The sequence below is a fragment of the Macaca mulatta genome, chromosome 5 (assembly GCF_049350105.2).
Source record: "Macaca mulatta isolate MMU2019108-1 chromosome 5, T2T-MMU8v2.0, whole genome shotgun sequence".
NCBI classification, from domain to species: domain Eukaryota; kingdom Metazoa; phylum Chordata; class Mammalia; order Primates; family Cercopithecidae; genus Macaca; species Macaca mulatta.
In genome coordinates, this window is record NC_133410.1 from 19,930,307 (window position 1) to 19,957,561 (window position 27,255).

General features: G+C 38.7%; 1 protein-coding gene across 3 annotated transcripts in view; it reads right to left on the minus strand.

Annotated features, from left to right (window-relative positions):
- KCNIP4 (potassium voltage-gated channel interacting protein 4) overlaps nucleotides 1-27,255 on the minus strand; it is a 1,220,174-nt gene that overhangs the window by 156,349 nt on the left and 1,036,570 nt on the right. The gene's annotated exons all lie outside the window — the stretch shown is intronic.

The window sequence follows — 27,255 nt, forward strand, 5'->3', positions numbered from 1 at the left end:
CTGGAGAGGACTCAAGAGAAATCAAAAGCGCCTGGAAGGATGAGCTTGCAAACTGCTGAAACAACTTTTGATGTCAGGAGCCAACTATCCAAGTTAGCATCAATTTACCCATCCTGAGGTCTCAGACGGTTGGATGTCATGTTAGTAGGTAACTAGCCTCCCCCAGCATGGAAGGTGTCAGATATAAAGCATCAGCACAGAAACCAATTTAAACCGAGGTTCTACCATCTTTATAACATGAATCTGGCAAATGTATGAGTTTTCCTTTTCTAATTCTTATCTTGGAATTATAAAAAAGTCCTGACCACAAGCCTACTGATTTAGTTTCCTTTGGGGCTGTTGCACCCACCAACAATGTCCACGGGCTAAAACTCTTGTGTGTGTGTAGAGTGGGGTGACAAAATGAAGTAGTAAATACACAATTTAAATAAGATCATTCCTCTGATTAAAAGCCCTCTAAAAGCTTCATGTTGTTTTTCTGTCAAGGATGCCAAGTATGATCTGGCCCTGCCTGAGTCTCTGACAGCATTTGCAGCCACTCTCCCTGTTTTCTGGGCCATCCACTATTGGCCACACCACCCTTCTTGCTAGAACTCACAAAGCAGGCCCTCCTCTGGTCTTAACACCTATGTGGTATGAAATGTCTTGTTCAACCGCTGGTTGAGGGTCTGGCATGTAACAGAAGGTCAATAAATGTCTGGCAAATGAGTAAAATAAATTCACTTTGGATATCTAAAGAAGACTTGATTCATTTCCTAGATTAATATCTAAGTAAGCTTTCTTTTAATTTTCCTTTAAGTTCTGGGATACATGTGCAGAACGTGCAGGTTTGTTACATAGGAATACATGTGCCATGGTGGTTTGCTGCACCTATCAAGCCATCATCTAGGTTTTAAGCTCCACATGTGTGTGTAGAGTCAGGTGACAAAAATGTTATAAACGTCCTTAATATCTCCCTCCCCTTGACCCCCACCCCAACAGGCCCCTCTGTGTGATGTTCCCCTTCTTTTAAACTTGTAAAATAAATCTGGTTTACATAAAACACACCCTAAATTTTGCTTCTGTTTTCCATTTCTGGAAGAATGCAGCCATCTAACTACCCTCTCCTTTATAAACTCCTCTAGGACATGAGGGTCTTACTTTGGCTCCCCACACAGGCTTTCTGCTCCTCCCCTTTATGCCATTTCAAACCTCCATGCCAGGGTATGTGCTGTTCCCTCAGTCTTGTCAGCTGTTCACCAATTCTCAACTTCTTTGCAGTCTTTTTTTTTTTTGAGACAGAGTCTCACTCTGTTGCCCAGGCCGGAGTGCAGTGGCACGATCTCAGTTCACTGCAACCTCCAGGTTCAAGCAATTCTCTTGCCTCAGCCTCGTGAGTAGCTGGGATTACAGGTGCATGCTACCATGACTGGCTAATTTTTGCATTTTTAGTAGAAACAGGCTGGTTTCAAACTCCTGACCTCAAGTGATCCACCCACCTTGGCCTGCCAAAGTGCTAGGATTACAGGCATGAGCTACTGCGCCCAGCCCCATGAGGCCTTTAAAACTCAGTTCAAACACACCTTCCTCTGGCCAACTTTCCCTCTTGTGTCTCCAACTTGCCTAGGAGAAGAAAGACCTCCTCCTTCTCCTGCTTCCCAAGCTAACTTTGGGAGAAATTTAGCTTATAGTTTAAATGATAATAGCCCTTTCCCAAAACTAAACCGCCTTTGTAAAGTTAATGAAAAACCACCAGGTTAGGAGGATGAGAGGAGCCTGAATTCTGCTAAGGTGTAGCCATAAGCTATTACCAGCCGTTATTCTCGAGGTCATGAGATTCATAACTTCCCCAATTACTCCTGCAGATAACATCACTATTGTAGAATCTAAGATTGGCTTTTTGAGATGTCTTTTCAGGTTTTTGCACTTCTGACAATGAACGGCTTCATCCAGACCTGCCAACCAGTCCTGTGACCCCACCCAGACGCCAACTCAGAATGAGGACCATTTTCCATACCCCTAGGATTGCATTCCCAACCAGTCAGCAGCACCCTTTCCATTACCCACCAACTATCCTTGAAAAACCCTAGCCTCTGAATTTTCAAGGAGGCTGATTTGAGGAATTATAAAACTCTGGGTCTCTGGCTCAGCCGGCTCGGTATGAATTAAACTTTTTATTGCAATTTACTTGTCTTCATAAATCAGCTCTATCTGGGCAGCAGGCAAAATGAACCCAATGGGCAGGTTACACTATCAACTTCAAAAAGTTAGGATCAGATGAAATAATATATAAAGCATTTAGCACAGTGACAGCCACATAATGCAGTCCAAACAAATATTAGATGCTCATCTTGTTTCACTTATTTGAGTATACCATATTCCCGACTGTCTCGGATCCTTTTCACATGCTGTTATCTGTATCTAAACTTTTACTTTACTTTCTCTTCATCTAGTTAATGCCTGTTCATCCCTGAGATTTCAGTTCAATGATAACTTTTGAGGGAAACCTTATAGGGTAAACCAAACTAGATTATGAACAGTTACTATAGATGCCCATAGTTTTCTATGTTTCTCCTTCATAGCAAGTATAATTAAAACAATTCATGATACAATTACATATTTAACATGTCTTCTCTACTGAAATGGAAGATGGAAGATGTCTACTTCTAGCCTTTACAGAATAAATGTTATTGGATATTCTTCTTTTATTATTATTATACTTAAAGTTCTAGGGTGCATGTGCACAACATGCAGGTTTGTTACATATGTATACATGTGCCATGTTGGTGTGCTGCACCCATTAACTCGTCGTTAACATTAGGTATATCTCCTAATGCTATCCCTCCCCGCTCCCCCCTCCAACAATAGGCCCCGGTGTGTGATGTTCCCCTTCGTGTGTCCAAGTGATTTCATTGTTCAATTCCTACCTATGAGTGAGAACATGCGGTGTTTGGTTTTCTGTTCTTGCGATAGTTTGCTGAGAATGATGGTTTCCAGCTGCATCCATGTCCCTACAAAGGACATGAACTCATCCTTTTTTTATGGCTGCATAGTATTCCATGGTGTATATGTGCCACATTTTCTTAATCCAATCTGTCACTGGTGGATATTTGAGTTGATTCCAAGTCTTTGCTATTGTGAACAGTGCCGCAATAAACATACGTGTGCATGTGTCTTTATAGCAGCATGCTTTATAATCCTTTGGATATATACCCAGTAATGGGATGGCTGGGTCAAATGGTATTTCTAGTTCTAGATCCTTGAGGAATTGCCACACTGTTATTGGATATTCTATACCACTGTAAGGAAACATATAACTGGACAAGCTACATGAGGCAACTCTTTCCAAGAATCGAACAATAAGCAATGCAGAACTGTGATGCTTGAGAGAAGAAAAACCCCAGACATGTGCTTCACAAACGCCCTGGCTCTCCCTGCCTCGTGACATGTTCCTTCCATAGTTCAGGGAGGTGGAGCTCATAGTCACTGAGCTGAAGTGGCAGAGATTAGAGTTCCAGGCTCCTGAAGTGGCTGGAATTTGTACGCCAGGGCAAAGAGAGAATTGATGTGTGTGTGTGTATTCTGTGGGTAGCTGGTAGGTGGGAAATTTGTGTGGAATTAAATGTGGGTTATTGACTGAGGTCTGGGATATGCATGCTCAGGGTAAGGCTTTATAATGCTTAGCAGGCAGGCCTGAGAATGGAATGAAATAACACAAGCATTGTAGAGCTGGAATGCTGCAAGGTGTTGGAGTTCTAGCCCTACCACCCTTCCAAAAAAACAATCACTGAGCACCTCTGGCATTGCCCTGAGAACTCAGAAAAACCATTTTGGGAGTAAGGATAATTTCCTAGAGTAAGGGCCACAGTGTATCACTGAAGTAATCACTAAAGTTGACCAATCCTATCAAAGAATAGGCCTAAAGCTAGAAAGACCAAAAAGAGCTGCCGAACTGTGGAATGCTTCTAAACAATATTCAATGTATTTTAAAGGAAGGCAACATGATCCAAACTCCTTATGATGTATCCTAATAACACCTCTTGAACTATAAAAAAAATTACTAGACATGTGAGAAAGCAGAACAAATGTGACTCATAATCAGGAAAAAAGAGGAGTCAATAAAAACAGACATTAGATAGCACAGATGTTGTAATTTGTAAGAAATGATATTAAAGATAATTATAATAAGTAGAGAAATAAAAACATTCAGAAGAGAAATTAAACTACAAAAGGGAACTAAATGAAAATTCCATAAAAAAAAAAAGAAAATTCTAAAAGGAAAACTTCATTAGATGGACTTAACAGCAGACTGAGAACTACTGAAGAAAGGATTATGAGCTTGAATAGAGATGAAAAGGAAGAAATCTGAATAATAGAAAAAGATTTAAAAATAAAGAGATCTTTACTCATCTGGGCATCATATCAAGAAGTCCAACATAGGTATAAAGAACATAATGACAGGTGAGATAAAATTTTGAAGCAATAATGACCAAAATATTCCACATACGTTTTAAAACACAAATGAAATCTGTTGAACCAAAGGAAGATAAATAAAAGAAGAATCACACATAGCTGTAGGCAAAATGCTGAAAATCAAAAATGAAAAAAGGCTTTAAAAAGAGAAGAAAAGGACTTGTACATACAGGGGTTATATAATGTAAGAATAATTTTTCATCAAAAACACCAGAAAACAGTGGAATAGAATCCTTAAAGTTCTCAGCGGAATACAGAGACGATCAACCCAGAATTTTATGTATGTTTTTGAGAATAAAGTTGAAATAAAGATATTTTTAGATAAAACAAACCTGTGATAATTCATAGCTAAAAGCCTTGCATTCCAAGAAATGCTAAAGGAATGTCCTCAGGCCGAGGTTAAATGGCATAATATGGAAACTTGACTGTACAGGTAGAAATAGAGAGCACAGGAAATTGAAAATATGTGAATAAATATATTGTCCTGTTTTCCTTTCCTACTTTGTGTAAAACAGCAAAAAAGTATTGTGGAGTTTATTACATTTGTAGACGTAAAATTTCTGACAATAACATGAAGATTGGGGGATGATCAATGGAATTTTAATGCACGATGCTTACATTTTACATGAAGTGGTACCACAGGAACTCAAAATAGTCTATAATAAATGAAGGAGACATGCTGAAATCTCTAGATACAAGGGAAACAGTAAAAAATAATATAAGAATGTAGAGTCAAAACTCCAGTAGAGGAATTGAAATGGAATACATAAAATATTTAATTAATTTAAAAGAAAGCCAGGGCAGAGGAACAGAGGTGCAAAAAGTAGATGGGATGAGTAGAAAATGCATAAGATAGTAAATGTATACCCCACCATGTAATTAAATCAGAAATTGTATTTTTTTATTCATTACTGAATTCCCAGTATGTTACACAGTGCTTACTATATAAAACGTTCAATCACTATCTACTGAAAGAATGAAATCAGACTATATATCTTATATGACTGTCTCAGTATGTGCAGATTTGCTACTTGTAATTAGCAGATGCATTTAGAATTTACATCTATGCTTCCTCACAGTGTGTGAAGCCATCCCCTAAATAGATAGCTGTGTGTGAAGGCACTCTACTAAGGATGACACCGACAGAATGAGGGAGTGGGACTGAATTCCCCAGCCAATCACACTAAAAGAAAATTGATGGTGAAGGTGAATCAATCTCCAAACTGCCTTAGTAGGTAGGACATTTACCCTCACAGAGACTAAACACTCTTTGTTTTTATTAATTTATTAAGTTAATATTTATTGCCACCTACAATGATTCGTATGTTAAATTAATTGGCTACATAAACCACTGAGCCTAATGAGAGGATTCAAAATTAAGTCAAAATAATTCTAGTTTACCTCAAAATCTTTCTCTTTCCCCAAATTAAGTGCCTGGCTAGCTGTCATAAATTACATATTCCTTTTGGTTTTTCTTAAAGGTTACATGTTCAAGAGTGTGAAAATAAGATGTTCTGTCTAAAGGCTACCATGCCTGGTTTGTAAATGCATCTGTTAAATGCTGTATTTGCTCCCACAGCTTGCTATAGAATGTTACTTAATACAATATCATACTTATTACAATTTTTACTGCAGGAGTGTAATAGGTAAAACTAATCTCTATTTTAGTGGGCTTGTGTTTAGTCTTTCAGCGTCCTTTAAATTGCTGTGAATTTTTTTTTGTCATGACTTGAAAGCAAAGATAGAGAAACACTTTAGAGATATCCGCGTTTTTTGCCCTTCCAGAACTTGAGTATAATCATATTTGCTTTATATTTATAGTCATGAACTCCTAAGCTGGCAGCTACAACCAAGAACCAAAAAATGGTGCATTCTGCTTTTTGTAATTCATCTCTGCTAATCAATTACAAGAAGCAAGGAAAATTAGGGAAAATATTTTATTTGGATGGTTTCTATAAACAAGGGACTATAATTCTTGCACATTATTTTTCATCTTTGCTGTTTCTTTGAGCAGTCTAATGCACGACGCAATTATCTAAGGTATTTGTTTTCTATAAGAATTGTTTTAACTGTTTTCTATAAGAATTGTTTTAAAAGTATTCTTGTTACCAGAGTAGTTGTATTATATTTCAAAATGTAAGATGATTTTCAAAAGCCTGAGTACTGACCTAAGATGCAATTGTATGAACTCTACTCTGGAGGGCGGGGAGGGTGTCAGTGGAAGTTGTAAGAATTTTATTTTTTTGTGCCATCAAATATAGGTAAAAATAATTGTTCAATTCTGCTATTTAAATAGGAACTATTGGCCTCCTTGGTCCTAAATGGAAGGGCTGATATTTTAAGTTGATTATTTTATTGTAAATGAATCCAACCTAATTCGTTTTAATTTGGTTGAATGTTTTTCTTGTTAAATGATGTTTAAAAAATAAAAACTGGAAGTTCAAAAAAAACAAAACAAAACAAAACAAAACAAAATTAAGTCAACTCCTATATCTCTTCATCTAGAAGTCAAACCAAACTACTAGTATACTAACATAACACTTTAAAGACCATAAAACAAAGCAATACAAAAAGAGATGAAAAATTAATTACTTTTCATCTCATATTTATTTGTCCAAAAAGCATTCTTTATAACATATATATTATAAGCATTATAAATGATGTTCTTTGTAGAACTATAAATATACAGTGGTTACATAGAAAAAAAATCCCTGCTGTCCAGAATCCAACCATCCACATCTATTATAATATCTATGACACTGCAGAATTTATTTGTCAGTTTCTGTCACTAAATCCTGAATTCCTTGAGGGGAGGATTCTGTTTGTTAATGAATTAACTCATTTTAAAGCATTTGTTGAGTGCTAACTATGTGCTAGGAACTGTCTCAGATGCTGGCAATAATGTACTGAATGAGCCAGCCAAAAAATTTCTATTTTAGCAAACCTTACACTATGGTTAGGAAGGAAAAAATAACAAAATAAATAGCAAATTATCAAGCATGTCAGATAGAAAGCAGGGATAGGGCCTAGAGACGTCTGTTGGTGGATACGGGTAAGAAATAGGATGGGGAAAGACATATTTTTTTTTTTTTTTTTGAGACGGAGTCTTGCTCTGTGCCCCAGGCTGGAGTGCAGTGGCGCGATCTCGGCTCACTGCAAGCTCCGCCCCGCCGGGTTCACGCCATTCTCCTGCCTCAGCCTCCGGAGTAGCTGGGACTACAGGCGCCCGCCACCTCGCCCGGCTAATTTTCTTGTATTTTTAGTAGAAACGGGGTTTCACCATGTTAGCCAGGATGGTCTCGATCTCCTGACCTCGTGATCCGCCCGTCTCGGCCTCCCAAAGTGCTGGGATTACAGGCTTGAGCCACCGCGCCCGGCCGGGAAAGACATATTTTTAAATATGGTGGCCAGGGAAGGTTGCATTGGAGATATTTTACGCAAAAATACCTACATAAGATAAAAAAGTGTCTTATCCTATTTTGATTATTAACAATAACACAGTGTATTACATATATTAGGTACTAATATATATTTGTTGAGTGATCCATATCACTTTAATTTAAAGTTAATGTTTATTGCTACCTACAATGGGCAGATTAATATCTTAAATTAGTTGGCTACATAAATCACTAAGCTCAAAGATCATTCAAACTTAAGTCAACTCCCATATCTCTGCATCTAGAAGTCAAACCAAACTACTAGTATACTAGTACTTCAAAGACGATAAAATGAAGCAATACAAAGAGAATAAAAAGTAAGTGTGTAAATATGTGCTCAAACTAAACGAAAATGCATTCGTTTTCACCAATTGGAAAGTTTTTATCTTACAATGCCTGATGTTACTGAAAACGCATCAGCCCATCATCATCTTGATTGCTCCATTTTTCTGGTCACGCAGACCTCAGTAGTGGTGTATGCAAGTGGTCATTCTTCACTGGCTGCTTTTTCTGTTACACAAGAAATGCCATCACACGTCAATGTCATGTGTCAGTGCTGAGCGATGGGCCATGAATTATGAATTCAACAAGTACTGACAGTGGCAATAAAAGTGGTAATTTCACCATAATGAGAATTATTCTTATCTTCCTCCTTTTTGCGGTACAGCAGATAGCAAAAACTTCTATTTCCCATGGGTTGACTTGCAAATAATGGCTTGTACTCCATTAATTCACAGTCCTGATCAGCTTCTATTTTGTGTTTTGAAACACAGACAATGTTTTTCTTCGGAGATTTTAAGCCTGTGGAAGTCTGGTGGAAGAAAATGGCAAATAATGTTTCCACAGATCTGGTGTCTTTCCATGAATCAATAACTACGACAAAAATCAGGCTGAGCAAGGTGGCTCATGCCTGTAATCCTAGCACTTTGGGAGGCCAAGGCGGGCTGATCACGTGGTTAGGAGATCCAGACCGTCCTGGCCAACATGTTGAAACTCCGTCTCTACCAAAAATACAAAAATTAGCCCGGCGTGATGGCGGACGCCCATAGTCCCAGCTGCTCAGGAGGCTGAGGCAGGAGAATTGCTTGAACCCGGGAGGTGGAGGTTGCAGTGAGCAGAGATTGTGCCACAGCACTCTAGCCTGGAGACAGAGTGACACTCCGTCTCAAAAAACAAAACAAAACCAAAATCACCAGGAGGTTCAGGGGTACTGTGATCCCATCTGTATTCTTCTTTGAACCAGTGACAAGCTGATTTATTACCAGTGTCATGGATGCTGGGAATAGGGAGTATATTTTTTTACTAGTTGCAGATGTGAACTTATTTATTAGGTTCGGGCAAAAGTAATTGTGATTTTTACCGTTGAAAATAATGGCAAAAATCACAATTACTTTTGCCCCAACTTAATGCTATGATGCCTATTTTTAAAGTGGACTTACAGTTCATAAATACTACCATGACTACACACACAAACAGATACACTCAGAATTCATTTAGTATTTTCAAATTCATTCCTGAAAATACAAGGCCCCAGATAACTTGGGGTTCATAGGCTGGTAACAATTCTTGCAGAAAATTGCTGCCCAACCATGCAGTTGTTATTGGATCTTGCAGTCAGTCCCAAATCATTCACTTTTAAGAAAAGTAGCAACACTGTTCATGACTGAATATGAGGAAAATACCTACATTTCATTTTGTAACTTTTTGAACTTGGGAGGCAGAAAATGACCTTCTTAATTGACCTATTTTGTTATGCTTGATTATAAAATAATTAGTCAGTTAGAAGGTGCTTGAATTTGCTGAAAACAATCTACAGATGCCAAATGCAAATGGAGTGAATTTGACTCTACTTAGAGTGGCTACCTGTTTCTCATAAAATTAATGCTACTCTCTCTGCCAGCCTTTCCATCTCACTATCTCTGTCTCTGTCTCATTCTTTCTTAGTCTTTGTGCCTTTGCTTTTATCTTTGTCTCTCTGTCTCCCTCCTCTTCTCTGTCCCTGAGTTTCTCTGGCTTGATGTCTCTCTCTGTCTCACTGTTCTACATCTCTGTTTGTGTCTCTGCTTTCTTTTTCTGCCCTGTTTCTCTCTGTCTGTCTCTCTTTTTCTGCCCCGTTTCTGTCTGTCTCTACCCCGGATTCAGTCTCTCTCTCAGTCAAGGCAGGGTCCTATTTAATCTTCTTTAACTTGGTTTTGACTGTGTCCTTCACAAAACATTTAGAGAAAAGTTTTGGTCAGCTGAGTGCAGAATAATATTGCATGTTATCTGAGGCAGATGTTAGCAAACAACTGGAAGGTCAAAGGCGGTAATGCTTTCTAAAGCCGCTACTAAGTGTGTTTGTTTATATCACCTCTCTGCTCTACTGGCAGAACTAGCCAGAGAATACTAGCAGAAAACAACATGGAAAAGGCATCAATTTTCCTTGGGATCTTTTAAGATTGATCATTGAACCCCAATTTTCCCTCGCTCCTCTGAACAAATTGCCAAAACTACTTCTACAGGGCTATCCTTTGTGTGGGGTTTGGAAATTATCTGGAGTTCCTTATAAATAGGGTGACAAGACCTCTTAGTTTGTCCAGGACACTGTCAGTTTATGAGAGTTGTCCTAACAACCCATAGTTTGCACTCCCTTTTCATGTTCAAAAATGTTCTTGTTTAAATGGTAAATTTTATGGTCATGCAATATTAGCAACCGGTATGGTCTGTTCCACAAACTAAGGTACAGTCATTGACTAAGTGAATACTTCATTGCACTGTAAACAATGTAAATAATGCAATTTCATTTTTAAAAATGGTGTTTTGAAAATAGCTAATAGAGAAGGTGAAATAGGAAACTAAAAATGTTTTTGCAAGCACATTAAAGCTAACATTTATGATTGAAAGATTCGGAACTTTAGGGTTCAGGAGAACTCATTTGAATCTAAGTGCTGCCACTTTTTGTAAGACTTTGGAAAAGTAACAACATCACCGAGCCTCTGCTTTTTTTGTTTTGAGAGAGAATCTTGGTCTTTCGCCCAGGCTGGAGTGCAGCAGCTTGATCACAGCTTACTACATCCTCGAACTCCTGGGCTCAAGTGATCCTCCTGCTTCAGCCTCCCAAGTAGCTGAGACTACAGGCACACACTACCATGCCCCAGTTTTTTTTGTTTTTTTGTTTTTGTTTTTGCTTTTGTTTTTTTGTAGAAATGGGGTCTTGCGATGTTGCCCAGGCTAGTCTTAAACTCCTGGGCTCAAACAGTTCTCCCCACTCAGCTTCCCAAAGTGCTGGGATTACATGTGTGAACCACCTCACCCAGACACCTTGCCTTTTTGATCTCACCTGTAAGATCTCATCTTAGAGTGGACTATGAGATTCTGCAGGATTTTATACTAAGAGAAAATGAATAGAATGAACAAAAGGAAACGAGTGACTTTTTTTCCTGAAAATCCTTTCAAACATGTTATTAAAAGGCAGTGGTCAGGTGATTGGCCAGTCATAAAATGAACAGAGTAGCCTAGACAATACCTAAGAATATATACTAGTTACTGTGGGTGACATTGGAGGTAAGCACCCAAAACAAAAAGGAAATTATCAAAAATGACAGCAGTATCTTTTTGAATATAACCTAAACCTAATGTACTATTTCTTTTCCTCAAGCTAACACAAATAACCCATATTTATTTTTATATTTTTTAATTGTGGTTTTATTTATTTATTTATTATTATTATTATTTTTTGTGACAGAGTGTTACTCTGTTGCCCAGGCTGGAGTACAGTGGCGTGATCTTGGCTCACTGCAATCTTTGCCTCCTGGGTTCAAGTGATTCACCTGCCTCAGCCTCCCAAGTAGCTGGGATTACAGGTGCCTACCACCATGCCTGGCTAAGTTTTGTATTTTTAGTAGAGATGAGGTTTCGCCATGTTGGCCAGACTGGTCTTGAACTCTGGCCTCCCAAAGTACCTGGATTACAGGCATGAGCCACCACACCCAGCATTTTTTTTTTTTTTTTTTTTTTGTGAGACAGAGTCTTGCTCTGTCGCCCATGCTGGAGTGCAGTGATGTGATCTGGGCTCACTGCAACCTCCACTTCCCAGGTTCAAGCAATTCACCTGCCTCAGCCACCCGAGTAGCTGGGATTACAGGTGCCCACCACCACACCCAGCTAATTTTTGTATTTTTAGTAGAGATGGGGTTTCACCATGTTGGCCAGGCTGGTCTCAAACTCCTGACCTCAAGTGATCTGCACAACTCGGCCTCCCAAAGTGCTGGAATTACAGGTGTGAGCCACCGGATTGAAGCATTTTTAACAATCAAGTGCTTAACTTCAAAGTTTTATTTGGGATAAGCCAATCATGCGTTTAAAATCAGAAAGCAAGCAACAGTTGAGTAGGGTTGATTCTTTTGATGGTAAGAGACCACAAATAAAATTTACAAATTCTTAATAGGATTTGGGATTACAAGGTGTATTTTCTTGTTGGAGTGTTCACTATATAATGAATCTTCTCCTCCAATGTCACCCACAGTAACTAGTATATATTCTTAGGTATTGTCTAGGCTACTCTGTTCATTTTATGACTGGCCAATCACCTGACCGCTGCCTTTTAATAACATGTTTGAAAGGATTTTCAGGAAAAAAAGTCCCTAGTTTCCTTTTGTTCATTCTATTTATTTTCTCTTAGTATAAAATCCTGCAGAATCTCATAGTTCACTCTAAGAGCTCTGGCTTCTACTCAGAGTGAAATAAGGAGAAAATGGAGGAGGACTTTTTTAGCAGAGGAGTGATATCATGTAATGCTTTATTCAATAACATTGATTGAGCACCTATTTGGCACTGGCAAAAACAAACATAGTCCTTGCTCTTGTGAAATTTATAATCTAATGGGGAAGGATTAACAATAGAACAAGAAATGAATTAAACAATAGAACAAGAAAGTCCTCTAAATTTCATCTTGAACATGGTTTTGCTCTAAGAAAAGATGCAGACAAATAATGCCTAAAACGCAATGCTCTAACAACAATAAGACAAAGAGAACCTTCCATGTGCCAAGTACTTTACAAGCATTATACCATTTAACCTTCACAAGAGCCCCACTTGTGGCAGATAACATTATGAAGGCCGAATTAGAGCAGAGGAATTGAAGGGAGAGATGCACACAGTTTGTAAGTGGCGGTATCAGGAATGTGAACACTTGTTCATCTGTCTAACTCCTGGATCTGACATTCTGACTTCTATACTGCACTAACAATGGCTCCACAAAATGGAACACTTATTGGATGAGTCTAATTGTGTAGTTTTTAGCTACAGAAAATTTGTTTCACTTTGTGGCATGGTTTTAATTTCCTTCTCTGCCTCTTCAGTTAAGCTTCTTGACCCATCTTGTCTTGAATATAGTCCTGAAAACGTGGTGTCTTTCATTCCTTTGCTAGAAATGCTACCTCTTTGCAGTAGGACATCCATCAAATTCTTGGTGGTATTAAAAAATAATAATGTGGTTTAGGAGAAAGCCGCACTAGGAGATCCAATTTCTTTCATCTGAAAAATGGGGCTAATAATAGATGACACTAATCTCAAGGAAGTTGGGAAATGAATGAAGTAAATGTTTCTGCAAAATACTTCAAATGCCAGAAGAAATAACATATAATCCATTATAATTTTCAATGTGAGATAGTACTTTCCTTTCATGAGTTCTTTCAGGTCATGGTATTTAATTTTCATCTTTTAACAACGTATTTATATTCAATGAAAGTATTTGTTCACTAATTTAACCAATAAGTATTTATTGTATATATTATAAGGTAGACCCTGTGCCAGGTCCCTGAGAAGAAAATCAAATAGAATTGTCAAAGAAGCAGAGTCTTTACAATCTTGTGAATATCCATTACTTCACTACGATTGCTCATCAGAATCACCAAGGTGGCTTTGAAAAATTAGCCATGCCTGATCACTCCAGACCAACTGCATCAGGTAATTCTAATGAGAGGGCAAACCTCAGAACCACTGTTCTGCTTTGGGAAAATATGATGCCAGATAGGTTTTCTTAAGAACTGTAGATTTTTGATATTGCAAGCTGATTCCTGGTGGGCTAGAGTTGGAGCTTTTTAGCTCACACATTTTTTTTTTTAATTAACTGGACCAACAACTAAAAATACACATATTCCACTTAAAACGTTGGATTTCTGGCTTCTGAGGAGGAACTGGACGATCTGGGAACCTTCTGTCTGCATTTCTATATGGCAGCAATTGGATGGGCCTGGTAGGGAGCTGCCCCTCTCACACAGGACATGCATGCTGGGTTTGCCAGTTTCCTCTGTTGCCAATCACACCCCAACACTAAGAGACAAGTCAAGTGCTATTCATCTTGATTCACTTAACTCATTCACAGTAGCTACCTGGCCCCTGTAGGAATTTAACTTTTCTATCCTCCTCTGGGTTGTTTACACGTGGACATTGTAACTGGTTTGAATTGTGTCTTTCAAAAATTCACGTTCATCTGGAACTTCAGAATGTGGCCTTATTTGGAAAATAGAATCTTTGCAAATGCAATTAGTTCATATAAAGTTATATTGGTTTAGGATGGGCCCTATACTCAATAACTGGTATCTTTCTGGAAGGAGAAGACAGACACACAGAGAGGGAAGAAGGCCATGTGAGGACAGAGGCAAAGACTGAAGGGAAGCCAGCTAAGAGCCAAGAAATGCCAACGATTTCCTGCAATGACCAGGTGCGGGACAAGAACAGGTTCTCCTTCAGAGCCTCCAGAAAGAGCCTACCCTGCAGACGATGAAGACTTCTGGCCTCCTAAACTGTGAGAGAATACATTTCTCTTGTTTTCATTCAGTTTGTGGAAATTTGTTACAGCAGCTCTAGAAAAGTAATATACACATCAGTTAATAGATTTTCAAAAACACCAGAGAAAATAAAACTAAGCCACGTCCATATATTCGTTCCCTACTGCAGACACACAGAATCCCCAAAATGTAAGACAGGGGGCTCTACTTACGGTGCCTTCTCATTAGTACTGGTAGTTTTTTTTGTTTTTTGTTTTTAATTACTGCCAAACTCACTCATCCCAGGCAAATTAGTCCACCACACACTACCATGGAGTGGATTTCTACTTGTGTGAAATTGGCATGTTCTAGATTCTGTATTGCTAGTATTAGGTAAATATCAGTTGAGGCTGAGCATTCACAAAGAACGAAAGTAAAAATAAATATTATCCAGTTTTTGTTTCAATTAATCACATGTCTATTGAATAACCGATGACTTTCCACGTCACTGAGACTAACAGGTAAATCTCCTGTAATGAGCAATGATGTGTGCACAACCCTCCCTTCCCCCACCACCGCTGCCCCTGAATCTCATCTGTCTGTCTCCTCTCCTATTTTCCTCTCTTAATTTCTTGCCTTGCCACTTGCTGTTCACTGTGCCTGAAATGTCTCCTCTCAAAAATCTTCAAGATCTCTCCCTTACCTCCTTCAGTTCTTTTTTCCAGTGCCACCATCTCAGTGAGGCCTTCTCTCACAGTCCTACTTAAAACCGTGTCCTCACAAAACGACTTCCTATTCCCATTTTATTTCACCCCATAGGCTGGCTAATGTTATGGCCTAAATTGTATCCCACTCCCCCCAACCCTCCCCACCACATGCATTTAGTGAAGTTCCAACTCCCAGTACTTCAGATTATATTTGGAGATAATGTTTTTAAAGAGGTAATTAAGTTAAAATGAGGCCATTAGAGTGGGGCCCTAATCCAACATGATTGGTGGCCTTAAAAGAGAAAGAGATACTGTGATGTCCAAGCCCAGAGGAAAGGCCAGGTGAGGATGCTATGAGAGGGCAGCCATCTGAAGGTCAAGAAGAGAGGTCTCAGAAGGAAAGACGCTGCTGGCAGTTCTGTCAGGAGTTCTGATCTTGGATGTCCAGACTCCAGAACTGCGAGGCCAGTAATTTCTGTTGCTTAAGCCATTCAGTCTGTGATATTTTGTTATGGCAGCCTATGATGGTGAACTTTGTACGTCAACTTGACTGAGTTAAGGGATACCCAGATAGCTGGTCAGGTATTATTTCTTGGTGTGTCTGTGTTTCCAGAAGATAGTAGCATTCAAATCAGTAGACTGCGCAAAGAAGACCCACCCTAACCAGTGTGGGTGGACATCATCCAGTCCTTTGAAGGCAGAAATCTGAAGGCATAGGAGGGTAAGTTCCTTCTCTTCCTCAGCTGGGGCTTCCATCTTCTCCTGCCCTTGAGCATCCTGGTTCTCAGGCCTTTGGACTCCAGAACTTACACCAGTGCCCCTTTCAGACTCCAACTTGATTATGCCACTGACTTTCCTGGGTCTCCAGCTTACAGGTGGCGTCTCATGGGACTTTTTGGTCTTCATAATCATGTGGGCCAATTCCCATAACAAATCAACCTCTTTCTCTTTCTCTCATATACATAGTCTATTCTGTTTCTTTTAAGAACCTTGGCTAGACAATATAGCCCTAGCAAACCAACAGAGCTAACCACATGACTTATTGTCCAGTCTGGAACACCACTAAGAATGAATGAAAGGGATACTATTAATAATGATATCCAGACACTTGGCATAAACTGTAACTTCCCATGTATATCAGGACATTTGGTAGCCTTATCCATAGTACCTATCATTATTAATGCACAATGCACTTTATTTAGTTAGATGTTTGCTGCTGGCCTCTCTCCACCAGATAGTAAATTCCTTGAGGGCAGAGGTTTTTGTGCTTTTACTGCTTTATATCTAGCACCTAAGTATCTGGGACATAGTAGAGTCTCAATAATTAAAAAAAAAAAAACTGAATAAGTGTAAACTGTAAGATGTGCTGAATGTTCACTGATCTATCTATATCTATATCTTATCTATCTATGTATCTATCTATATCTCATCTATCTATCTACACAATTTTCTCAATGTGACTACCAATTATTTTGTACCTGCTATTGACTAAGCAGGGTACCAGGCATTTTACATATGTTATCACTCATTTTTACAACAACTTTGAATGCTGCTTATGGTTTCTATTTTTAACTTGACCCAAATACCTCAGATATTTTAGGTAACTTCTCCTATACCCCTCAGCATATAGCTAAAGATTCAAACTGAGATCTCTATTTCTTATTGCAAAAACCATTTTTCTACATTCTTGGCAGTTAAACAATAACATAAATGCAGATTTCTAACTTATCAAATTTAATGATGAATACTTAGGATATTGTTAACTGTTCATGTTGATGTGCCACTGTTATCTACAAATTATATCAATGTGGGTTCAGGATAAATTGTATTTATTAAAACAGTGTGGGTAGAAAGATCCCTAATGCTTTAACCCTAAATTCTCTATCAGCACAACAGAAAAATAAGGGACAACAAATCAATGTCCCTAACAAGGATATGAGTATCTCTTCCCGCTAATTTGATTTTTAGTAACTAGTACTTTAGACTGGCACACAATGTGAAATATTGTCCTTGCAAACAGGCAGCTTTGCCTGCTGCTCAACATTTTATTTATTAGAAATTGGGCCAGGAAAATCTAATGTTAAAATTTATCATAGCAGCTGAGGGGCTATGTCCTGATGAAGTAAAATAATGCCATGACAAGTTGATAGATGTTTTCTGATATCTTCTGATCACTCTCTTGACCACACCAAAATATTGCCTAAGAGGTTTCTTTTGAGTTATGCAAAGTGAAGCCACATTTTGTATGCAAATTTGAAATAGGACCCTATAAATAATCAAGTCTTACACTATTTGCAATTTAAAAATAATGCGATACACAACTTTTTGTTACATTTGTGAAGAATTTCATAACTTCAAAGCTGGCTGAATGAATGGTGAGCTCTTTAGTATACTGTGCTAAGGTAATGTCCCTTAAAGCTTGCAGATAAACTCTGGCCATCCTTATTAGCCTTACGGAAAAATCCACTAAGACCTTAAACTACTTGAGGTCTCCAAGAACATATTCTTCAAATAAAACATGATCCCTGTGTAATTCACTCTGACTAGGCTTCATCCTAAACACAGTGGAACTAAATTTTTAATCCTGAAAATGCTAGTATCACTCAGTTCCATTCCACAAATAACTGCTGATGCTTAGGACTCATTAAGTCTGCACTGATACTTTCCCCAAGGATCTCAGGGTTTTATTGGAGAGAAGACGAACTTTTTAGACACAAAACAAGATAATTTTAAAAATGACCTCACTCTGGAAGTCATCCTGTGCCTAACTCTGTCATTCAGAATGTGATACTATATTGAATCTAGCAGATTCTCCAGCTCGTCCAGATCTCAATGAGATGGAATACAGGGCTCCTTAGGAAACCCAAGACTACCTATTTTAGAAATATGCTATAACTAAACATTGAGAAAGGCACATTATAAGTGCTGTCATATGTAAGCTTCAAAAGAATCACTTATAAAAGAAGAAATGAATCCCAGCGATGATCAGAAGTCTAAAAACTAATGGAGTGTGTACATTAACCTGGTAGGATGGATTACCAAGGCCACCCCATAAACTATGTTTCATTCATCTTTGTGTCCCCAGCATCACATACAAGGCCTAGCATTGACTGTTCAATACATATCTGTTTAATGAATGCATCATTGTTGGTTGGATTTCAAAGGAGAAAGAGAAGCAGGCTTCTCTTCATAAATAAATCATGACTTTTTCAAGGTTCCCAAAACAATTTGCGTTCCACTAAAGCTATCTGAAGTGCCAGATCCTGGCAAACCTATCTGTCCCTGGGAGACAAGGGTGTTCAGAAAAGCAGAGCCAGCTCATACTTGGTGGCCTTCTCACCTTAGGCTACTAGTTAGTGAGAGCTGGGGAAAGTGGGGAAGGAGCCCAGCACTGTCGACAGACTTTATCGGTTGAAGAAAACCGTGTTGTTAAAACACTCACAGGTCATAAAAAGAAAAAAAAAAAGCACCCAAGGATATAAAATTGAGAAAAGATATCCGGAGAAAGCAATATTGCACTCTCAGGCTAAAATTTCATAGGAAGCTTTTGAAAATGACCTCCTGGGTAAGGAAAGTTATGGATCCTATCTATTCTCTGGTTGAGCAAACACACTGAATTCAATACAATCTCAGCACCACATGTGCATAGAACAGAGCAGGACAATTTGTCTGATAAATGTATTTATAGCAACAATATTTATGAAATCTAGGTAGGCTTTGAGACATTGAACTGAAGAAGTTTGAGCTTCGTGTTAACAATGATAGCAACATAAGCCATTTTGTTTTCTTTGTGAGTGCTTTACAAAGCACTATCCTATTTAATCATGAAAAGAAAACAGTCCTGTGAGATAAGCATGAAAAAGTTTAGGAAGCAGAAAATGTTAAAGGCTCAATTGCTGTTTAGTTGAAACTCTTTTTTTCAGGTCTTCTCATACTGGTTTTCTCTTTTTCTCTATGTCCTTGTTATTTAAAATGGAATAAGGACATTGGTACTTATTGGTCTCATCAACCTCACCCGGTAGCTTGCTAGCAATACAGAATCTTCTAACTCACTCTTGAGCTACTGAATCAGAATTTGCATTTAATAAGATTCTCAGGTGGTTTATATGCACATTAAATTGTGAAAAGCATTATCTACATCGTGTCATATGAGTCATCTGGAATGCCTCTGTTTTTGGAATCTTAATTCATTATGAATGAGGGATAAGTAGAGGGCACTGTCATAAGAATAAGGTGTCAATCTATGAATCTTCTCGAAACATAATCAGATTCAACTTTAATGGCACCGGTGATACTGATATAGGTTAAGGTTATAGACTCTGAATCCTGGTTTTGCCACTTACTGTGTGGCCTTGGGAGCACTTCTTAACTCTTTAAGCTTCAGTTCCTCATTTATAAATGAGAATAAGGATACTAAACTCAGGAGGTTATTGTAAAGGTCAAACGAAATGAGTACGCAGAGCGGGCACACAATGAGTTTGCAGTCATGTTTATTCTGGTTTTTTTTTTTGAGACAGAGTCTCGCTCTGTCTCCCAGTCGGGAGTGCAGCGGTGCGATCTCGGCTCACTGCAAGCTCCACCTCCCGGGTTCAGGCCATTCTCCTGTCTCAGCCTCCCGAGTAGCTGGGACTACAGGGGCCCGCCACCATGCCCGGCTAATTTTTTGTATTTTTTAGTAGAGACAGGGTTTCACCGTGTTAGCCCGTGTTAGCCAGGATGGTCTCTGTCTCCTGACCTCATGATCCACCTGCCTCAGCCTCCCAAAGTCCTGGGATTACAGGTGTGAGCCACTGAGCCCGGTCATGTTTATTCTTTAAGTATGACATGCAACAGAGATTCACTCTATCTTTCCAAGAAAGGAAAAATTAAAAAAAAAAAAAAAAAAAAAAAACCTTTTAAAGTGTTTCTTTTAGATTTTCACTAAGTCATTCGTTTGAATGCTATCATAGAGACCTGCTTTGTGTTAGCTTTGATCTACGGAATTCTGCGGTGGTACAAGGTCATGATGAGCTTCCAGTGAATTATCCCACAAGGAAACCTTGACACATTTTCTGGACTTTTCACCATAGAGATCACTCATGTCTACTCATATTCTAAGAGGCCAAAATTATTAGGTAATGGGGTGACTCAAACTCTCCCTTTTTTGGATACAAGTCTGGCCCTTCTAGGGTTGATACACTTCAAAAATTATTCTTAAAATCTGTGGAACAACTGAAAAGAAGCTCAGATAAATTCTCTTTTCCAGGAGTCCTGGAGACAAGGGGGGCAGAGGAAGAGCAATCTGTGCAGGGATGCTGGAAGCCACAGGGAGACTACGGGAATTGAATCCTAGAAAAAGGAGCTGATTACAGGAGGGTCAGCTGAAAACAAGGAGCCACGGCATGCCCAGTTTAGTCCTCCAGCACCATCCTGGTGATGGAGCAAGGTATTAGGTTGGTGCAAAAGTGATTGGTATTGCACCAGCAATACCAACAAAATATTTTGTTTTTGTTGTTATTGCTATTTTTTGAGATGGAGTTTCACTCTTGTTGCCCAGACTAGAGTGCAATGGCACAATCTTGGCTCACTGCAACCACCACCTCCTGGGTTCACACGATTCTCTTGCCCCAGCCTCCCAAGTAGCTGGGGTTACAGGCATCTGCCACCACACCTGGCTAATTTGTGTATTTTTAGTAGAGACAGGGTTTCACCATGTTGGCCAGGCTGGTCTCGAACTCCTGACCTCAGATGACCCACCCTCCTTGGCCTCCAAAGTGCTGGGATTACAGGTGTGAGCCACTGTGCCCAGCCCAGCCTAATACCTTAAAGAAAAGAACTAATAATAAATCATATGGCTGTGTTCTCTCTGGTATGTGTAGTGGCAGTATGAAGATCCAACTTTTGTTCTGAGTGAAACAAGAAACATGGAAAATACTTTATGAAAATGTATTACACAGAGATGACTTATTTAAGTTAATATTGTGCCATTGTTTCTCATATGGGAAGAATTTCTTATATGTGTGATTTGCAGTTTAAAATTAGATATCATAAACCACTAGGGTAAAAATACATGAGGCCAATACCGGGATACTGTTTCATCATGCAGAATCATTATTCTTTAGAAAACTAACAAATTCTTAAAAGACAGACTGAGAGTAAGGATCTGAAAACACTGCAGACTGTCAAAGGCATACAAGGAATTTAACAATGCAAAATGAAATTTAAGTACCTTAGTTCCTCTTCTTTCTTTCCGACTGAACAGCAATCCTATGTCTTTCTGTAGAAATGTTTATTTTGCACCATTATTTTGACACTTTCAAATATGACACTTTGGTCATATATTACTGCATATTTAAACAGGATACATCAATCAGATACATTTAAGAAATATGTTGGTTTGGTTCAGAAAGGCAGGACAACTCAAAGCAGGGGCAGGGTAGCCACTATAAGACTTCAAAAGAACCTTGGTCTCCACAATCTTTTATCTTAACCTAAACATTTCCTTTCTATTGATCCCAGGTCTTTAGACAAACTCAACCAATTGTCAATCAAAAAATGTGTAAATTTACCTATAGCCTGGAAGCCCCCACTTGGAGTTGTCTTGCCTTTCTGAACCAAACCAATGTACTTCTTAAATGTATTTGATTGATGTCTCATGCCTCCCTAAAATGTATAAAACCAAGCTGCGCCTCAATCACCTTGGGCACCTGTTCTCGGGACCTCCTGAGGGCTGTGTCATGGGCCATGGTCACTCATATTTGACTTAGAATAAACCTCTTCAAATATTTTACAGAGTTTGACTCTTTTCATCGACAGAAATTAATGACAAACTAGCAATGCGTTTAATTGCCTGAGCTGGTTACTTGAGTAGACTGTCATCCACGCCTCCCTCCTCTGAAGCCCTCCTTGCTGCCCCACTCTTTTAGATGATCAATTTTAGATCAACTGCTGCAGGTGGTGTCTGGCTTTACTTGATGGGCTCCTCTCAGTTTGCCAAAGATTTATAAAAGCAGTGTTTTAAAGAATGGTGTTTACCCACTGAGCTAATTTTCCTCTCAGTTAGAATTCCATCATTCTTTAGCCCTAAGAGCAAAAAGAGAAAGGAGGATGGAATTAACTAACTAGAGAACTTTCTATATTTCTCTATGTGACTGATGTGTTACCCTTCTCTAATAGAATAACTCTGTGCTCTTATGGTCAAGCTGGTGTCATCCAGAGATGAGATGCAAGCATCCAGGGAAATTTTTTTTTAATTGGTGATTGATTTTATGGGGTGTTATTGATTTATAATAGTAACAATAATTTAAAATTATAAACTATTTGAAACCCTAGGAAAGTTATATGGAGTCAAAACTTTCATTTTGGAATTGTCAATTTTGCATTGAAGATTCAGAAACCTTCTGTAATTTTCTGAACACAAATAATTAAACAGTGTAATTTCCATATTATCTCTCTTTTTTAAAAAGATGGGTGCTTAAATATGCAGAAAACAACTTTATTATTGATTTTTAAATGTAATACAAAACGCCTAACTAATGCGCAGCATTGAAAGAACTCATCAATTTATCTGGCATCCTTGATTGGAGAGTCCTTAACAAAATGCTAATTTAATTAAGCCTTAACTGTTTTTTTCTGACACCCTGATCAGAAAATGTTCAACTAATAATGTAATCTTGAATACCAATAATGTTTTAAATTTTTTCAAATTCGTGCAAGAACTCTGGATTCAAATTTGATTTCCTTTCTGTCTAAACCAATCTATGAGGTACAATTTTACTCATGTTTATCCTTGGTCATCTGAGGATGCAGCAGTAAAGAGATGGTAATCAGAAGGTGTTTTGAGGAGGAGGAGGAGGAGGAAGAGGATGAGGGATGGGAGTAGGAATAGGATCAAGACTAGAGTAGTTTTGGAAAAAAGTGTTTAAGAGAGGCATTTTTTTTTTTTTTTTTAGCCCAATTCCAGGACATTAGATGATGTTACTAGAACTTAAAAGGAAAAACGTTCTGCTTGCTGAAATGACATTTTGCATATAGGAAGTGTGTTACGTTGCTAGGGCTGCTCTAATAAAATACCACAGAACAGGTGGCTTAAACAACAGAAATTTATCTCACAGTTCTGGAGGCTGGACATCCAAGATCAAGCTGTCAGCAGGTATGGTTAGTTTCAAGGCCTCTCTTTTTGTCTTATGTAGATGACCACCTTCTTACTGACCTCACATGCCTTTTTCTCTGTGCTAGTGCCTCCCTGGTGTCTTTTTCTCTTTTTATAAGGAAATCAGCCATACCGAATTAGGGTTTCACCCTTATAACCTTATTTTAACTTTAATGAGTAAAATCACAACCTCACAGATTGGTTTAGACTGAAAGAAAATCTAATTTGAATCAAGAGTTCCCATGCATAAATTTCATAAAATTTAAAATATTATTGGTATTTAATATTACATAAGTAGTTGAACATTTTCTTTCTTTCTTTTTTCTTTTTTTTTGAGATGGAGTCTGCTCTGCTGCCCAGGCTGGAGTGCAGTGGCACAATCTCGGCTCACTGCAACCTCTGCCTCCCAGTTTCAAGCGATTCTCCTGCCTCACCTTACCGAGACTACAAACACGGGACTACAGACACGTGCCACCATGCCTGGCTTTTTTTTTTTTTTAGTAGAGATGGGGGTTCACTATATTGGCTGGGCTGGTCTCAAACTCCTGACCTCGTGATTCGCCCGCCTTGGCCTCCCAAAAAGCTGGGATTACAACTATGAGCCACCATCCCCAGCCTAGTAGTTGAATATTTTCTAATCAAGATGTAATAAAAAAACAACAGTTAAAGCTTAATTAAATTCACATTTTGTTCACCACCTCGTTAAAGGCCCTATCGCCAAATATAGTCGCATTCTGAGGTACTGGGGTTTAGAACTTCAACATACAAATTTTGAGGGACTGCTAACAGGTCAATTTCCCCTTCTTCTTCTTCCCCTTCCCCTTCCCCTCCTCTTCCTTCCTCCTTCCCTCCCTCCCTTCCTTCCTTCTCTCCTTCCTTCCTTTCTTTTCTTTCTCTCTTTTTCTCTCTTTCTCTTCCTCTTTTTCTTGTTGGGCAGCCTCCTGAACCAGAGTGGACTCACAGACGCTTAACAGGGGAATTTTAATAAATGTCTGCTGACTCTTGATGGGGCAAATTACTATCAGCTGTGCCGATAGGGCTGCTTTTTAACATTGGTGCTGAGCTGTTGGCTAGTGAAACATGCTGAAGTTCTTCTCATCATCTGAAGATCCATGTGCCCCCTCCCTTATCAGTCCCTTACCCCGTCTTCACTGAATTATTGCAATAGTATTATAACTGGTTATGCAGATTCATCTGTGTCTTACCCTTCCATGAGAGCAGTCTGTCTGAAGCCAAGTTCTAGCAAAAAAGCCCACAGTCCTTCGCTAGTTCAGGCAACACATGTTTCTGCCATGTCTGCCTTGCCAGGAACTCCACTAGACATAAGAGATACAAGAGAGAGCAGTTGAAACTTTCATTTGCTCCCCCTTGCCTTCCAGATAAAGTCCAAATTCCTTTGTATAGCACTTAGTATTTTGACCTTACCCACCTCCTCAAATGTCCCTATCCTTGAATTCACATAGGGCTATTTTTCACCTCCTAAACATATTTTGCACGTTAGAGCCAATACAGCCTTTATGCTCTCTACTTTTCTATCTGTTCTCTTACCTATAGAAAACCTACATATCCTTCCATTCCAGCTTTAGATCCTTGCCATTGCATATTGTAGTGAGACTTCATGGGTGTATGGAATGAAGAAGGATAATTTAAATGTTTCTAGACTGAGTGTCTGGAAAGAATGAGGAAGGAACCATTCAATAGAGAAAGGTGAAAGATAAGTAGGATTTGTAAGGTTGGGGGCACTAAGTTTTAGAAACTCCATGAGAACAGATTTTTCCAATGTGTTTATTGTTGAATCTTCAGCATATAGAACAGTTTCTGCCACACAGTAGAAACACAGTACATATTTGGCTTAATGAGAGGATATGTGTGTAGTCCTTGGTAAGAAACTGATGCTACCTCAGAAGTCGTGACCCCTTTATTTCAAAAGACACACAAATATAACAAAATTCCAGCACCACAAAAAAGAACTTGACCCTTGAAGTTTATGATAATGGAAACTGAGCTTTAAATGTTAACACAGGTTAGAACTGAGGAAATTTATTATGGTGTTTTGGAAATTAAGAGGACCCTTAATATGTTTTTTTTGGGGGGGTCAACTAATGTATACTAATGTAAGAGTTTTGTCCAGAAATTTAGAAACTCTAACTCTGCTACTGTTAATCGCTAGATTTGCAACTTCGGTTCAGTTATTAGCTATCAGTTTAAATCTCTATAAAATGCAGACAGATAATCTACCTATCTCATGGGATTATAAAAAGTCAAATAAAATAATATCAAAACATATTCAAAACTAAAAATATCATTGAGGTATTATATATAACCATAGTGGCAATAACAGACATAGTTTTTTTTTTTGAGTAAACTGCTGTTGACAACTTCAGGTAGGAAATAAATCATTTGTTAAAAAGCACATTCACTGAGAATTTAAGAGAGATTGGTAGTTGGATAATTTCAAGATATGACTGATTATTTACTTTGGTTTTTGTTTTTTGTGCTTTTGTTAGAAATTTAAATTTACTTATTTATTTTTTTTGAAATGGAGTCTTGCTCTGTCACCCAAGCTGGAGTGCAGTGGTGCCATCTCGGCTCACTGCAAGGTCCGCCTGCTGGGTTTGTGCCATTCTCCTGCCTCAGCCTCCCGAGTAGCTGGGACTATAGGCGCCCACATATCAAATTTTCTTGAACAACTGAACTATTATTAATCATCAAGTTTTTTTTAGCTAATTCCTTATGGACATTTAATCATAACAATCTTTTCTGATAAAAGAGATTCCTGAGCCAGAATACTGCACATTATTGTAATGTCCCTGTGTACCAATTTGAGATATTAACCTAATTAACCACATTTCATGTAGCTGTTCTCCTATCTCTATTGCAGAGCCTCTCATCATTCCTTTTTTTTTTTTTTTTGGAGACAGAGTCTCGCTCCATCGCCCAGACTGGAGTGCAATGGCGCCATCTCGGCTCACTGCAACCTCCGCCTCCTGGGTTCAAGTGATTCTCCTATCTCAGCCTCCTGAGTAGGTGGGATTACAGGTACGCACCACCACGCCCAGCTAATTTTTGTATTTTTTCAGTAGAGGCAGAGTTTCACCATGTTGGTCAGGCTGGTCTCGAACTCCTGACCTTGTGATCCGCCCACCTTGGCCTCCCAAAGTGGGATTATAGGTGTGCGCCACTGTGCCCGGCCTCATCATTCTTTTAGTAAGTCTAATAGCTTAAATACTAACGATTGTCATTACACTCATCTTACACTATGAACTACGCTGAAAATTCATTTGGATTTGTTTCCTTATGTCTTGAAGCCATCCTGTAATACCCACTTATTGTAAAGCTGGTGAAAAGTCCTCTAAAATAGATGGAATAAAATTCATATTGAGCAAGCTTTAATATGCCATTTTCAAAAGACAACAGGTCAGGCATTATTTTGCAACAGAGACCAGGTTCTAGTGACATCTACTCAGTGATGTTTCCCCTGTTATCCCTGTTACTATGCGGAGTTGATCCTAATTGTAATAGCTGTTATTTGTAGAACTCAGTATAGAGTTGCATGGCTTGGGCACATTACTTGTGCTGCTAAGGCTCAGTTTCCTCACAGGCAGAGCAAGGATAATAATAGTACTTGTCTCATTTAGTTCTTTGAGAGGTTAAATGACATAATTCATGAAAAGCGCTTTATTTACTCAGTGCTCATTGCTTAGTAAATAGCTTGTAAATATTACTTATTGTTATTATTGAGCATAACAACTTCAACCACAGTAAACTGTGACAATTGG